Below are 8,038 nucleotides of genomic sequence, written 5' to 3'. Positions count from 1 at the left end.
TATTACATTGATTAAATGAGACATTGGGTATTTTATATTTAGTTGTGACTGGAACCCAAACTCCTATGAACTCACAATTGCAAATTTGTCTTACTATTATCATCATCAATTAAAATTGTTATATTTTCATGGTTCAGAACCTTAAAAATACATTTTCTGAGCCAATCCCTGGTAGCTCACACAGTAATCCTAGCTACTCAGGAGGCTGAGATCTGAAGATTGAAGTTTGAAACAAGTCTTCTCACAGAAAAGTCGGTAAGACTTTATCTCCAATTAACCAGCAAAAATTGAAGTGGAGGTGTGATTCAAGTGGTAGAGTGCCAGCCTTAAATGAAAAAGCTAAGGGAGACAATGTCCAGGCCCTGAATTCAAGTCCCCCAGGACCAGTATGCAAACAAAACAAAACAAAACAAAAAACCCTACTTGTTTTAAATGAGAAAATGTTATTCATCATTGTCTTACAGGTACTGTGAGAGTTGGTGTTGCACATGAAATTCAGTAGGAAACATGGCTTAGTTTATCACACTTTTCCTTCTGAAATCTTTCCAAAAGAGGCAAACATTTCAGTTGTAACCAACTGGTACTCATTTTCATGGTAGCATCTGCTCTTAACGAGTCTCCCTTCTTCAACTCCTTTGTGTCTGATCTGTAGCAGCCCACCCCTACCTTGCTTTTGCCAGTGCCAAGAGTGGTAGTAGAATAATGATTCCAGACTGCCAGCCAAAACTGTGAATCAAGTTGGGCACTGCACTCACACCTGTAATTCTAGCTACTCAGGAGACTGAGATCCGAGGATCGTGGTTCAAAACCATCTTGGGCAGAAAAGTCCATGAAACTCCAATTAAATATCAAAAAAAGCTGGAAGTGAACTGAGCACCAGTTGCTCAGTAATCCTAGCTATTCAGGAGGCTGAGATCTAAGGATTGTGTTTCTAAGCCAGCCCTGGAAGAAAAGCCTGTGAGACTCTTCTCTCCAATAAACTAATCAGAAAAGCCAGAAGTGGCACTGTGGCTCAAGAGGTAGCCTTGAGCATAAAGAAGCCCAGGGACAGTGTCTAGGCTCGGAGTTCAAGCCCCAGAACCAGCAAACATCAATATATATATATATTGTATGAAGGAATAGGCATATGAACTGACCATAGATGGACCACTTTCTGAAAGAAACTGTTAAGAACCTACTAAGTTGTAGATTTTGTATACTGGCGAGGGGCATAGGAAAGTGTGATAGATAGTGTCAACTCTGTTGAGTTCAGACACTGAAACTTGAACTCAGGATTCAACAGAGAAAAGTCAAATTTTTACCTTCATGCAAATTAGTCTGGCTGGCATCAGATAGTAAACAACCATTAGCAATGCAATTGAAGAGCACCTACTTTGTACCAGGAAGAATTTCAACTACTTTATTGATTTGTTTCATTATTCTGTTCATCACAGCCATGGATGTTAAGAATAGTTATCATATCTGAAGAAGGTCAGGTCTTATCTGTCTTGTTTCCTATTGGTTCCTTGGTCCCATACATAAATAGATTCTCAATAAATCCATTCAGTAATGAATGAGAGTTTTAAGGGGGGGGTGGTATTTGTGAGACCATACAAAGGGGATTGAGCCCCGTTTGAGGCATTAAGAAATGTTTTCTGAAGATGTGACATTTTATTTAAGATATGAAGAATGATTAGAAATCTGCTTTGACTTGAAAATGAAAAAACAAGCCAGGGTCATCCTGACAATTTTTTAAGAAAAAGGAAGCACTTTTTCCCCATGGGATTTAGTTCCCTTCCTAGTAATATGAAGAGCAGAAATGATAAACCTTCCCCAAAAAAGAGGTTGTAAAACATAGAAGAGCCAAGGACTTGTAGAAAATTGAAGCTAGATCCTTACATATCACCCTGCACCAGAATCAACTCCAAATGGATCAAAGACCTTGGAGTCAAAGCAGACACCCTGAAAACATTATAGGATGGAGTAGGAGAAACCCTAGGTCTCCTTGGCACAGGCCAAAATTTTCTTAATAGAGACCCAGAAACTCAACAAATCAAAGAAAGGTTGGACAAATGAGATTGCATGAAGTTGCAGAGCTTCTGCATGGCAAAGGACATAGCTAGCAAGATCAATAGAAAGCCCACAGAGTGGGAGAAGATCTTCACTAGCCACACAACGGACAAGGGTCTCATATCTAAAATATACCTGGAAATCAAAAAATTAAATCCCCCAACAACAAATCCTCAAAGAAACAACTGCCCAATAAATAAGTGGGTTAAAGATTTAAAGAGAAACTTCTCTGAAGAGGAAAGATGGATGGCCAATAGACACATGAAGAAATGCTCAACATCCCTAGCCATAAAAGAAATGCAAATCAAAACAACATTGAGATAGAACCTCACTCCAGTTAGAATGGCAAAAATCAAGAACTGTAATAACAACAGATGCTGGAGGGGATGTGGACAGAAGGGAACCCTGCATTGTTGGTTGTTCAACCACTTTGGAAAGTGGTATGGAGGTTCATCAAAAGACTCTACATCGAGCTCATGACCCAGCAATCCCAATTTTGTGCATTTACCCAAATGATCACAAACAAGACCACACTAAAGCTACCAGCACAACTATGTTTATTGCAGCATTATTTACCATAGCTAAGATGCCCCTCAGTAGATGAATGGATCAAGAAAATGTGGTATATATACACAATTGAATTCTATGCCTCCATCAGAAAGATTGGGGGTGGGGGAGAGTTGTCATGGAGATGGGAGGGCAGAGATGGGAGGGGAAAAAACAAAGGAGGAAGCAACAATGCTTGATAAGAAATGTACTCATTACCTTCCTCATGTAATCATAACCCATCTGTACAGTATTTTCACAATAAAAAAATTTATTAAAAAAAAAAAAAAGAAGAGACAAGGATTGGCAACTCATGCCTAAAATCCTTACTGAGATCTGAAGATCCTGGTTTGAAGCTAGCCTGGAAAAGTAGTCTGTGATACTCATTTACAAAAAATCAAAAAGCCAGAAGTAGAGCTATGGTTCAAGGGGTAGAGTGCTAGCCTTGAGCAAAAAAGTTCAGGGACTGAGTGCGCAGGCCCTGAGTTCAAGCCCCAAGAACAGCACAAAAACTAAACAAAACATAGAAGCGAATTATTGATGCACCTTTTCCATAAATCTTGCCCTCAGAGAGAGTCCACAGCCAACTTGGCTCCCGCAGGAAGAGACCAATAGGAAACCCAAGTCCCTGGGATCCAGGGCTGGGGCTGCCCCTGGGACTTTGCAACACATGTGATTGCTTTTCATCCCCCGGGAGGTCTGTTTTTCTTTTCTTTTCTTGAAATTTCAGGCCTGAACTCTGGGCCTGAGTGCTGTCCCTCAGCTCTTCAGCTCAAGGCCAGGGCTCTACCACTTTAGCCATAGTGCCACTTCTGGTTTTCTGGTGGTTTCTTGGGGATAAGAGTTTCATGGCCCTTCCTGCCCAGGCTGGCTTTGAACCGTGATCCTCAGATCTCAGCCTCCTGAGTAGCTAGGATTACAGGTGTGAGCTATCGGCACCCACCTGCTGGAGGTCAGTTTTAAGAACATTGGAGCAGCCTGTTCCTTAGCACAGTACTCAAGAAAATCTCAATTAATTGCTTTTTCGCTGTTTGATGTCAGAGTCTCCCATGTGGAGGAGGGCACATGGGGAATTTCTTGTCTCTTCACTCTGCTCTGTGAGACTCCAGAACTTTCTCATAATAAAATGGATCCCTCACCTTCTAAACTCTGGTTTTGCTTTGGTAGAGCTCCCTTTATCCTGGGACTACCATTGAAAGCACCTCTGTCACTGACTTAGGACACCCTCCCTACTTTTCTCCACCCCACCCCTCTGCTGCAACCTGCTTTCTCTGAAATCAGAAATACCTGAATTCTGCCTTCATGTCTAACATTGACCTTTGGGAAAGGGGGTCTCCTCAGCCTTTTCCTGTCATCATATCTCCTATAATGCTCTTTGAGATGGTTTATCGGTTCCTCTCTTTTCTGAAGAGAAGGAGTGCTTAAAGAGTGCTAGCTCATACACTCTATACTCATTACTCAGTCTAATGCCTGATCAGTCATCCAGATGGAGACACATTGCAAGAATAAAATGGTGGGGTATGTGATTTAGACAAGGATATTTAGAAAAACTTTCTATTTCACTTACCCAAGAAGGCAAAGCACACTTAAGAGGTTCTCACGGGGCTGGGAAGGTGGCTCAGTGGTAGAGCGCTTGCCAAGCATGCATGAGGCCCTGGGTTTGATTCCTTAGCACCACATAAGCAAAACAAAAAACAAAAAAGAGGTTCTCACACCTCAGACCCTCCCTAGAGGGTCTGAGTCAATGGGCTGGGGCATCCAGAGCAGAACATCTGTCTCCTTCAGATAAAATAACAAAATCCTCTCCACCTGTTTCTGTAAAATGGGGTAATTTAGAGAATCAAAGTGAGAAAAAATAGGTATGAAAGCATACTGGAACCATTCAAATGACATAATACAAACTGCCTGTGTAGGACTCCCCTGTCCAAGGAAATTTCCAACTTCTATTTACTGCTTGCTCAGTATGGGCATAGGTCAGCATGGTACCAGGGGCATGGCACTAAAATAAGACACTTTAAATTTGATTTGGAAAAATTGTCTTTAGTTGAGGCCAAGAAATACCGGTTGGTTCACAGCCATCCATCTGGGACCTGGGTACCAGCCCCATTGATCTTTCACTTCCAATGAGGAGATGGTTTTCCATTTGCTTTGTTTCCTATTTGCTTAATTTGTTGAGGTTAATTATGGACAGCATCACCCTGGCACATTTTTTAAAATTTAGGACTATTTATTTGGGAATGCTTACCATTGACTTGCAGGTATTTTCTAAGTGCCTACTAGTCATCCAAGACTGAAATGTACAAACTTTAAGGTTGTCTATTCATGAACTCCATAATGCCTTCACTTCAATCTCAGCTTTATGATACGTTGTAATCAGAATAAAATATTATCATACCACCTCACCCCAGTTAGAATGGCTAGAATCAAGAACTCTAATAACAACAGATGCTGGAGGGGATGTGGACAGAAGGGAACCCTACTGCATTGTTGGTGGGAGTGTAAACTTGTTCACCACTTTGGAAAGCAGTATTGAGGTTCCTCAAAAGACTCCACATAGAGCTCCCCTATGACCCAGAAATCCCACTTTTGGGCATTTACCCAAATGTTCACAAACAAGACCACGCCAAAGCTAACAGCACAACTATGTTTATTGCAGCATTATTTACCATAGCTAAGATATGGAACCAACCCAGATGTCCCTCATTAGATGAATGGATCAAGAAAATGTGGTATATATACACAATGGAATTCTATGCCTCCATCAGGAAGAATGGCATTGCCCCATTTGTTAGGAAATGGAAAGACTTGGAAAAAATTATATTAAGTGAAGTAAGCCAGGCCCAAAGAAACATAGGTCCCATGGTTTCCCTTATTTGCAATATCTAGTATATGTCTGAGTCAAGCAGAAAAGGTCAGATAAGTTGAAGTTAGGGAAATGAACCCTAAGATATGTATTCAAATGTTTTTTTTCTTTCATGCGATTGTTTCTAACACATTTATAAGATTATTTCTTTGTTACTTTGTATGTCCCTCCCCCATGGCATAACCCCTGCTTTCACTGTATTTCATGTCAGTATAATTTGTGGAGGGGAAGGGAAAAAACAAATTGTTTAAATAGGGATACAGGTGGACCCATTGCAACAATGAGACGTACAAGTCATTATGTCGAAAATGAACTTTACAACTTTGGTAGGGGGCGGGGGAGGAGGGTTGGGTGGGGGAGGGGAGGGGGGAGAATGGGATGGGAAGGGGAAACAAAGGAGGAAGCAGCAATGCTTGATAAGAAATGTACTCATTATCTTGCCTATGTAATTGTAACCCCTCTGTACAGTATTTTCACAATAAAAAAATTAGAAAAAAATATCTAGAAGATTTTTGGTTTTGGGTTTTTGGGTTTTTTTGGTTCCGGTCATAGGGCCTGAACTCTGGGCCTGAGCGCTGTCCCTCAGCTCGTCACTTCAAGGCTAGCACTCTACCACTTGAGCCACAGCTCCACTTCCAGCTTTTTTTTCTCCTTATGTGGTGCTGAGGAATTGAACCCAGGGCCTCAGGCATGCAAGGCAAGCGCTCTACCACTGAGCCACCTTCCCAGCCCCTATCTAGAAGTTTTTGTCTGAATATTTTATTTAATCCATCCATTCCATCATTTAACTATCGTTTATTGATAATCTGCAGACACTGGATTAGGCACTAGTTACACAAAGATGAATTTGAAATTGATCTCTTTCTTTCTCCATCTTTCCCTCATTCTCTTTCTCTTTTTCTGGTGCAGTTTACAATCTCATTGTATAGATAAAACTAGAAGTTAGCTAATATACCCATGGTATATTATGGAAGAGGCTAAAACTCTTACAATCTATTATGGTAGGGGCTGAAACTATTACAGACAATAGTGATTAAACTTACAAAACACCTACAGTGTGCAGGTACTGAACTAACCTCTTTGTATGAATCATCCTATTTACCCACACAGTATGTTATAAGATTCTATTGGTATCTCTATTAGCATATAATAAGGCTTCAAGATGCTAAGGAAGCTGACCCAGATCCAGTGAGTCCGTGTCAAAGGTAGGATCTAATCTTTACAGCCTACCTGTAGTGCCATCCCTTTCAACCACACTTACCTTTTGTTGGTTCCTAGTAGAAGCTCAGAAAAGGCTACTTGTAGCAGCAACATGGGAGTTTATTAAACACCTATAATGTGGTAGATGCTTTCTATTTGTTGTCTCACTTCTTTCAAGAATATATGGGGATATGTACATAACTTTTGACCATTTCTGCTTGTCCTAGACATACACTAGTTATTGCAAATAAGGAAAACCATGGGACCTATGTACATATGACCATAAGATGATGTTAAGCCAAATGAACCCCAAGATAGGAACGCAAGTGGTTTTTTTCTTTCTTGCTATTATTATTAACATATTTATAATGTGCTATGTGATTTTTTTATTTTTGTATATTCTCCCCCCATGGTATAACCCCTGTTTTTACTGTATTTGACTCTGGTACCCTGCATCTTTTTTTATTGTGAAAATACCGTACAGAGGTGTTACAATTACATGGGCAAGATAACAAGTACATTTCTTCTTTTTTTGATGGGGGGGATCCAGTCGTGGGGCCTGAACTCTGGGCCTGGGCACTGCCCCTCAGCTCTTCAGCTCAAGGCTAGCATTCTACCACTTGAGCCACAGCGCCACTTCTGGCTTTTTTCTTTTTGCTTATGTGGTGCTGAGGAATTGAACCCAGGGCCTCATGCATGCAAGGCAAGCACTCTACCACTGAGCCACCTTCCCAGTCCAACAAGTACATTTCTTATCAAGTATTGTTGCCTCCTCTTTGTTTCCCCTTTCCATCCCTTCCCATACTTCCCTCACCTCCCCTTCACCCAGTCCTCCCCTCCCCACCAACATTGTAAGGTTCATTTTTCAACATAGTGTCTTGTACATCTCATTGTGCTATAAGTCCACCTGTATCCCTATTTAAAGGATTTGTTTTTTCCCATCCCCTCCACAAATTATATCAACATCAAATACAGTGAAAACAGGGGTTATACTGTGGGTGAGGGGCATACAAAGCAGCATAGAAATCATCTTATAAACATGTTACAAACAATTGCATGAAAGAGAAAAAACATTTGAATACTTATCTTGGGGTTCATTCCCCCAATATCAACTCATCTGACCTTTTCTGCTTGTCCCAGACATATACTAGTTATTGCAAATAAGGGAAACCATGGGACCTATGTTTCTTTGGGCCTGGCTTACTTCACTTAATATAATTTTTTCCAAGTCTTTCCATTTCCTAACAAATGGGGCAATGTCATTCTGATGGAGGCATAGAATTTCATTGTGGATATATACCACATTTTCTTGATCCATTCATCTACTGAGGGGCATCTGGGTTGGTTCCATATCTTAGCTATGGTAAATAATGCTGCAGT

Source organism: Dipodomys merriami, unplaced genomic scaffold, assembly GCF_024711535.1.
Source record: "Dipodomys merriami isolate MVZ:Mamm:240054 unplaced genomic scaffold, mDipMer1.0.p SCAF_27, whole genome shotgun sequence".
NCBI lineage: Eukaryota > Metazoa > Chordata > Mammalia > Rodentia > Heteromyidae > Dipodomys > Dipodomys merriami.
Note: the sequence above shows the minus strand (reverse complement) of the source record.